The 7,117-nt window shown below is 47.0% G+C and overlaps 1 long non-coding RNA gene across 3 annotated transcripts in view; it reads left to right on the top strand.

The window, feature by feature from the left end:
* Positions 1-7,117, top strand: part of LOC114021094 — a 205,773-nt gene that overhangs the window by 265 nt on the left and 198,391 nt on the right. For all 3 annotated transcript variants that reach the window (XR_006284619.1, XR_006284618.1, XR_005227230.2), the window contains exons 2-3: positions 419-628; positions 1,949-2,012. This is a non-coding gene — a long non-coding RNA (uncharacterized LOC114021094). The remainder of the gene's footprint in view (positions 1-418; positions 629-1,948; positions 2,013-7,117) is intronic.

The raw sequence follows: 7,117 nt of genomic DNA, 5'->3' as shown, positions 1-7,117 counted from the left end.
GCCATAGCTAGGGCTCCTCCCCCGCCCCCATCGCCAAGCTCCCCCCGCTTCTCCCAGGAATTGCCCCCACCGGCGCAGGGCCTAGCCCGCTCGCTGAAGGGCGCCAGGCACCAAGAGCCGCCCACAGGCAGCCCTGAAGTTCTGGGGGAGGCCCGGATCTCCCAACGGCTTCCGGGCCCCTGGGCTCAGGCAGGACCCAGGTACAAAGCTCTGTCCAGTTGCAGACTGGAGGCGTAAGCCGTTATTACTAACTGCCCTTCGTTTCTGCAGCTGTGGAGAAAGCATGTGACATGTTGGCCACCACTAGTGTTGGGCTGGTGCAAGCTGCTGAGGCTGTGTAAATGTTGGGCTGGGAAGGAGATTTAATGTAGGCTGCTCTCATTCGAATATGACTCTCTTCCTTGCACCACTACTACAGCCTCCGCTTAGTCCCGTTGGGTTGTGCCAGAGTTCCCACGCTGGGCGATGCCAGTACCAAGTTTGTGGGGGACGAAGACTGCTATACCCGTCAGATGAATTATTCAGCAAGAGTCACAGTGAGATCAAGCGCACAGGCCCCTGCTTCAGAGCCTGGAACCCAAACTTGTTTCCAACCCTTTGTCCAATGACGTTTCAACATTGAAATCAGGTGTGTAATTGAAGATTAAATACAAAGCTTTCTTGCTTAAAAATGTATTTTAGTAGGTCCCACAAAACTATTATTGGCTACTCCGAAGGAAAAGCTATGAGTTAGGTTTCTATCGAATCAATTTCTAAACTTAGTTTCCATAAATGTTTACTGTCCAATTATGTGAAATGACATTGTAAAGTGCCAGTACTGTAACTAGCCATTTTGTAGGAGCAGGGTTAATGCTCACGCACATTTAGATATTTGGTCTTATTTCTCTTGCCAATTGAAAAACATTATTTTGCGTCATTGCATCCTAATCCTTTAAGCGTATTGTTCCTTATTCCCATGCTGTTTTAGCTAATGCATGATCAACCACCGTGCAGTATGTACAAGATGTGATGGGGTTTAGTAACTCCAGGGCAAAAGTGCGGCAGGGTGATTTTTTTCCCTTTTTGTAATAAAAGATTGTGTCTACAAAAAGTCATTAGGACCGGGTGGAGACTGGCAATTAAAAAAAATCTATTCTGAACCAGCTCAGTCAGCCATAATAGCTATATCAATCTCCAGCACCTCTTTGTCTCAGTATTAAAAACAGTGTGATTGTTCTCTCCGAGAATATTATAAGGGCCAAGGTTTCAAAAGTGGTTTGGGTGCTTAACCTGAGACATTTTTAAAGGGTGGGTGCTCAGTGCCTTCAGAAAATCAGCCACTGTAAGGTGTGTCAAGTTGGGAACCCAAAATTACTAGCTAATTTTGAAAATCTTGGCAAAAGCTTTACACTGTTCCTCAGACGTTCTTGTCAACTGCTGGAAATGGCCCACCTTGATTATCACTACAAAAGGTTTTTCCTCCCGCCCCCCCCCCCCCCCCCCCCCCCGCTGGTAGTAGCTCACCTTAAGTGATCACTCTCATTACAGTGTGTATAGTTACACCTATTGTTTCATGTTCTCTATGTATATAAGTCTCCCCACTGTATTTTCCACTGAATGCATCCGATGAAGTGAGCTGTAGCTCATGAAAGCTTATGCTCAAATAAATTTGTTAGTCTCTAAGATGCCACAAGTACTTCTTTTCTTTTTGCGAATACAGACTAACCCGGCTGCTACTCTGAAAACTGTTTCTCCTGTTTCTCTGACAGGAAGAGCGAAAACCAGGGGGTGGAGATGGAAATCATCTTGGCCCTGCTAGATTTATCTATAAGGAAACTTAAATCCATATTCTTCTGATTCCTGTTTTTCACTATGGGTGCACTTTTACTAGAGACAAACAGAGGAGGACTTTCTGGAGCTCTTTCTAGTCACTGTTTAAATTATCTAATTTCCTGCTTCCTCTATGTAGGTCAATAAAGGGGGTCTTCCTACACAAGGTCTCTAGCACCATCCCCTGGATCTCTTCCATAAAGGTAAGCTGATTGCCCACCCATTACTAAATTAATACTGTAATGCAGTATTCTAGTATCCAGTGTGTTTAAAGAGGATCTTTTCAATTCAGGGTTTTTTTAATAAGAAAAGGAGTACTTGTGGCACCTTAGAGACTAACCAGTTTATTTGAGCATGAGCTTTCGTGAGCTACAGCTCACTTCATCGGATGAAGTGAGCTGTAGCTCACGAAAGCTCATGCTCAAATAAACTGGTTAGTCTCTAAGGTGCCACAAGTACTCCTTTTCTTTTTACGAATACAGACTAACACGGCTGTTACTCTGAAACCGGTTTTTTTAATGGTATTTGTCTTTTATTGGTTGAAATGACATTTGCAGCTCTAATTGAAATGCATGCTCTAACTGGAACAGAACAGCAATTCTTCTTAGAGTGATTGCTCATATCGATTCCAATTAGGTGCATGTGCGCCGCGTGCACAGTTGTCGGAAAGTTTTTCCCCTAGCTGCACCCGTCGGGTTGGCTGTGGAGCCACCTGGAATGGTGCCTCCATAGTGCTCTATATATGACCCTGCCGACCCGGCACTTCCTCAGTTCTTTCTTGCCGCCAGTGATGGTCGTTGAAACTGTGGTATCTTGCTCAGCAAGCTCTCCACGTTTCCCTAGCTTCTATCTACATTAGTGTTTGTCTTCCTTAGTAAGTTTAGTTAGTTATTAGTTAGTGTTGTGTTAATAGTTTGCTGTTGGGAGTGGGGGGTTCCCCTCCAACCCGACTGTGTTCTTCCTGGGGACTCAGGGCATGCCTAAGTCCCAGGGGTCCAAACCCTGCAAGTCCTGCAAAAAGCCTATGCCAATGGGCGACCCCCATGACGCTTGCTTAAAGCGTCTGGGGGAAATGCATCAGGCAGATAAATGCAGGATTTGCAAAGAGTTTCGCCCGAGAATGAAAAAAGGAGTGGGACTTTAGACTGAAGCAGCTCCTTATGGAGGCGGCACTTAGACTGTGTCATAAATATAAAGGGAAGGGTAACCACCTTTCTGCATACAGTGCTATAAAATCCCTCCTGGCCAGACACAAAACCCTTTCACCTGTAAAGGGTTAAGAAGCTAAGGTAACCTTGCTGGCACCTGACCCAAAATGACCAATGAGGGGACAAAGTCAAATCTGCAGGGAGGGGAACAAAGGGTTCTGTCTGTCTGTGTGATGCTTTTGCCGGGAACAGATCCGAAATGCAAGCCTTCCAACTCCTGTTATGTTAGTAAGTAACCTAGCTAGAAAATGCGTTCGATTTTCTTTTGTTTAATGGCTGGTAAAATAAGCTGTGCTGGAGAGAATGTATATTCCTGTTTTTGTGTCTTTTTGTTACTTAAGGTTTTGCCTGGAGGGATTCTCTATGTTTTGAATCTGATTACCCTGTAAGGTATTTACCATCCTGATTTTACAGAGGTGATTCTTTTACCTTTTCTTTAATTAAAATCCTTCTTTTAAGAACCTGATTGATTTTTCATTGTTCTTAAGATCCAAGGGTTTGGGTCTGTGTTCACCTGTATCAATTGGTGAGGATTATTATCAAGCCTTCCCCAGGAAAGGGGGTGTAGGGCTTGGGGGGGATATTTTGGGGGAAGACGTCTCCAAGTGGTCTCTTTCCCTTTTCTTTGTTTAAAACGCTTGGTGGTGGAAGCATACTGTTCAAGGACAATGCAAAGTTTGTACCTTGGGGAAGTTTTTAACCTAAGCTGGTAAGAATAAGCTTAGGGGGTCTTTCATGCAGGTCCCCACATCTTTACCCTAGAGTTCAGAGTGGGGAAGGAACCTTGACAGACCACAACCGGCATAGGCGCAGCAGGACCTGGCACCAAGTGCATCGGTGCGTAATGCCCCAGCAGCGGTAACGGAGATGGCACCGCAGAAGGACTCTGGACGAGACCTGCTGCACCACTGCTCTCTGGTGCGGAAACAATCGGAGACGACTCAGCACCGGTCCCATTCTCTCGGGCAGAAGCAGCAATGAAACAAGGTACTGGAAACCTCGACTTTGGCTCCCACCCCCTCGGAACTGGCCCGTGGGGCGCGTCTCAGGGAGGAGCCCCCGTGCTGAAAACTTTGGAGCTGGCACTGTTGACTTCGGTCCCGCAAGGAGGGCTGTTGTGTCTGGTGCAATTGGACTGACCGTGTCCAAGGTGCAACTGCCTTCCATCCCAGACACGTTTGAGCCTGCGAGAGACCTCATAGATATGACAGCACCGCGATCCCTGGCCCTTCACGCCAAGCCTCTGATGCCACAGCGTTCGGCACTGTCCCGTGGAAAACCGGCAATGCTCCGCCCCTTGGTGCCGCCACCAGAGGCAAGACACCGCCGCTGCAAGGGGTTGTCTACATCTCCTTGGCCACATGGCAGCCTGCACTTAGGTGGTCCTGCATGTCAGGCTGAGGCTCAGACCCCTGCATGTGTGGCTTGCATCGGCCTATCAGCTGGAACACGACAACCTGGACGTAGTCGTGACGGTACCAGAACAACTGCCAATGGTGGCTCGACCTTTGGAAGGTGTGCGAAGGAGTCCCCTTCAACAGCCCCCAGCCCTCCTTGCCCCTGGTAACGGACTTGTCGGCTCTGGGTTGGGGTGCGCATTTGGGATATCTAGAAATGCAGGGCCTATGGTCTCAGGACAAGCTCTCCCTTCATATCAACATCAAAGAGCTCAGGGCGGTATGTCTAGCATGCCAAACTTTTTGGGCCCGGCTGCAAGGCCAGTGCGTGGCAGTGAGGATGGACAACACCACTGCCATGTTTAACATCAGCAAGCATGGTGGAACCCGCTCCCCTGTATCGAGAAGCCCTCAGGCTCTGGAAGTTCTGCCATGCTCTTGGAACTGTTAGTGGATGCCCAGATTGCGTTGCTACTCAGGACAACAGTTGCCTGCTCCAACCAGACCTCAAGTCCCCCATCTCACAGCTTGGAAGCTTCATGGTTAAACCCCATGGAACTTCTGTGCTTGGAACCTGTAAGGGAAGTCCTACTTGACAGCAGGAAAACCTCCACCAGGGCAACTTATCTAGCTAAGTGGAAAAGGTTCACTTGCTAGTGTGCCCAGCGTTACACACTTTCACTTCAGGTGCCTATACCACTCATTCTAGAGTACCTCCTGCACCTAAAACAATAATGCCTGGCAGCATCATCCATCAAGGTACACCTCACTGCTATCTCAGCCTTCCACCCAGGTGTATCTGGACGCTCTGTATTTGTCAACCCCGTGGTGGGACATTTCCTCAAGGGCCTGGAACGGCTGCATCCACAGATTAGACAGCCAATTCTTACGTGGGACCTTAACTTGGTCTTCTCCAAACTAATGGGCCCCCCATTTGAACTGCTAGCAACTTGCTCCCTTCTCTATCTATCTTGCCAGGTAGCTTTTCTGGTTGCCATTACCTCAGCAAGGAGGGTGTCTGTGTTTAAAGGCCCTCACTTCTGACCCACTTTACATGGTTTTCCACAAGGATAAAGTGAAATTTAGGCCTCACCCAGCCTTTCTTCCTGAGACATTTTCATTCGAGTCAAAACATATATGTGACTGGTTGGATCACAGAAACCCCCTGGGAGCTGCCACCTGATGTGCCAAGATTACTTCTGCTCCTGCTTTCCTGCCAGCTTAGGACTCCAGCATCCTGCCTGGTTTGAGCCAGATCCTCTAGCCTGCTGCAAACCCAGACCCAGGTCTGAACCACGTCCCCTAACAGCTGTAGGCTTAACTGAAGGAAGCTTACGGAAGTGTCCCCGTCTTTAACACTCAGATGCCCAACTCCCAGTGGGGTCCAAACCGCAAATAAATCCGTTTTACCCTGTATAAAGTTTATGCAGGGTAAACTCGTAAATTGCTTGCCCTCTATAACACTGATAGAGAGATATGAACAGCTGTTTGGCCCCCGCCCCCAAGTATTAATACATACTCTGAGTTAATTAATAAATAAAAAGTGATTTTATTAAATAAAGAAAGTAGCATTTAAGTGGTTCTAAGTAGTAACAGACAGAAGAAACTGAATTCATAGATTCATAGATATTTAGGTCTACCAAGCAAAATAAAATAAAACAAGCCAGTCTAAGTTTAGTACAGTAATAAAAACTGAATACAGATAAAATCTGACCCTAAGAGATGTTTCAATAAGTTTCTTTCACAGACTGGAGCTGGACACCTTCCTAGTCTGGGCACAATCCTTTCCCCTGGTACAGCCCTTGTTCCAGCTCAGGTGGTAGCTAGGGGATTCCTCATGATGGCTCTCCCCTTGTTCTGTTCCACCCACTTATATATTTTTTGCATAAGGTGGGAATCCTTTGTCCCTCTGGGTTCCCACCCCTGCTTCTCAGTGGAAAAGCACCAGGTTAAAGATGGATTCCAGTTCAGGTGACATGATCACATGTCCTGTGAGACCCCAAGCCTTCATTCCTGCCAGGCTGACTCACAGGAAGCCCTGCCTGCAAACAGAGCCATCCACAGTCAATTGTCCTGATTGATGGGAGCCATCAAGATTCCAAACCACTATTAATGGCCCACACTTTGCATAACTACAATAGGCCCTCAGAGTTATATTTCATATTTCTAATTTCAGATACAAGAGTGATACATTTATACAAATACGATGACCACACTCAGTAGATTATAAGCTTTGTAATGATACCTTACAAGAGACCTTTTGCATGAAGCATATTTTAGTTACATTATATTCACACTCTGTGTATAGAGTGCGTCACAATATACCTGCCTGTTTTCTTTCCTAAGCCTCATGCCAGTAACTGCGAGCAGAGGCTGCACTCTCTGGATGTTTGGCAGGTGCTAGCCTTCTACATCTAACGCACTAAGCCATTCAGGGAACTAAGTGTTAGATGTAGAACACATTCAGCACCATATAGTTAGCTACACGTTAGATGTAGAACACATTGAGCACCGGATCCTTCCCTGAATGTTTTCTGAACCATCTATCCCACTTCTACCATGCTTGGTCCCAAATAACATCAGACCGCTGGGTTCTTCGTATGGTAGAAGTGGGATATTCTGTCCAATTCTGCTCCTGCCCGCCCTCCGACCCCCCTTCCCTGTCCCTCTTTAGGGACCTGTCTCACAAGCAGCTCCTTATCC

Source organism: Chelonia mydas, chromosome 10, assembly GCF_015237465.2.
Source record: "Chelonia mydas isolate rCheMyd1 chromosome 10, rCheMyd1.pri.v2, whole genome shotgun sequence".
NCBI lineage: Eukaryota > Metazoa > Chordata > Testudines > Cheloniidae > Chelonia > Chelonia mydas.
The sequence above is the reverse complement of the archived record's forward strand: the minus strand, read 5'-3'. Positions and strand labels throughout refer to the sequence as shown.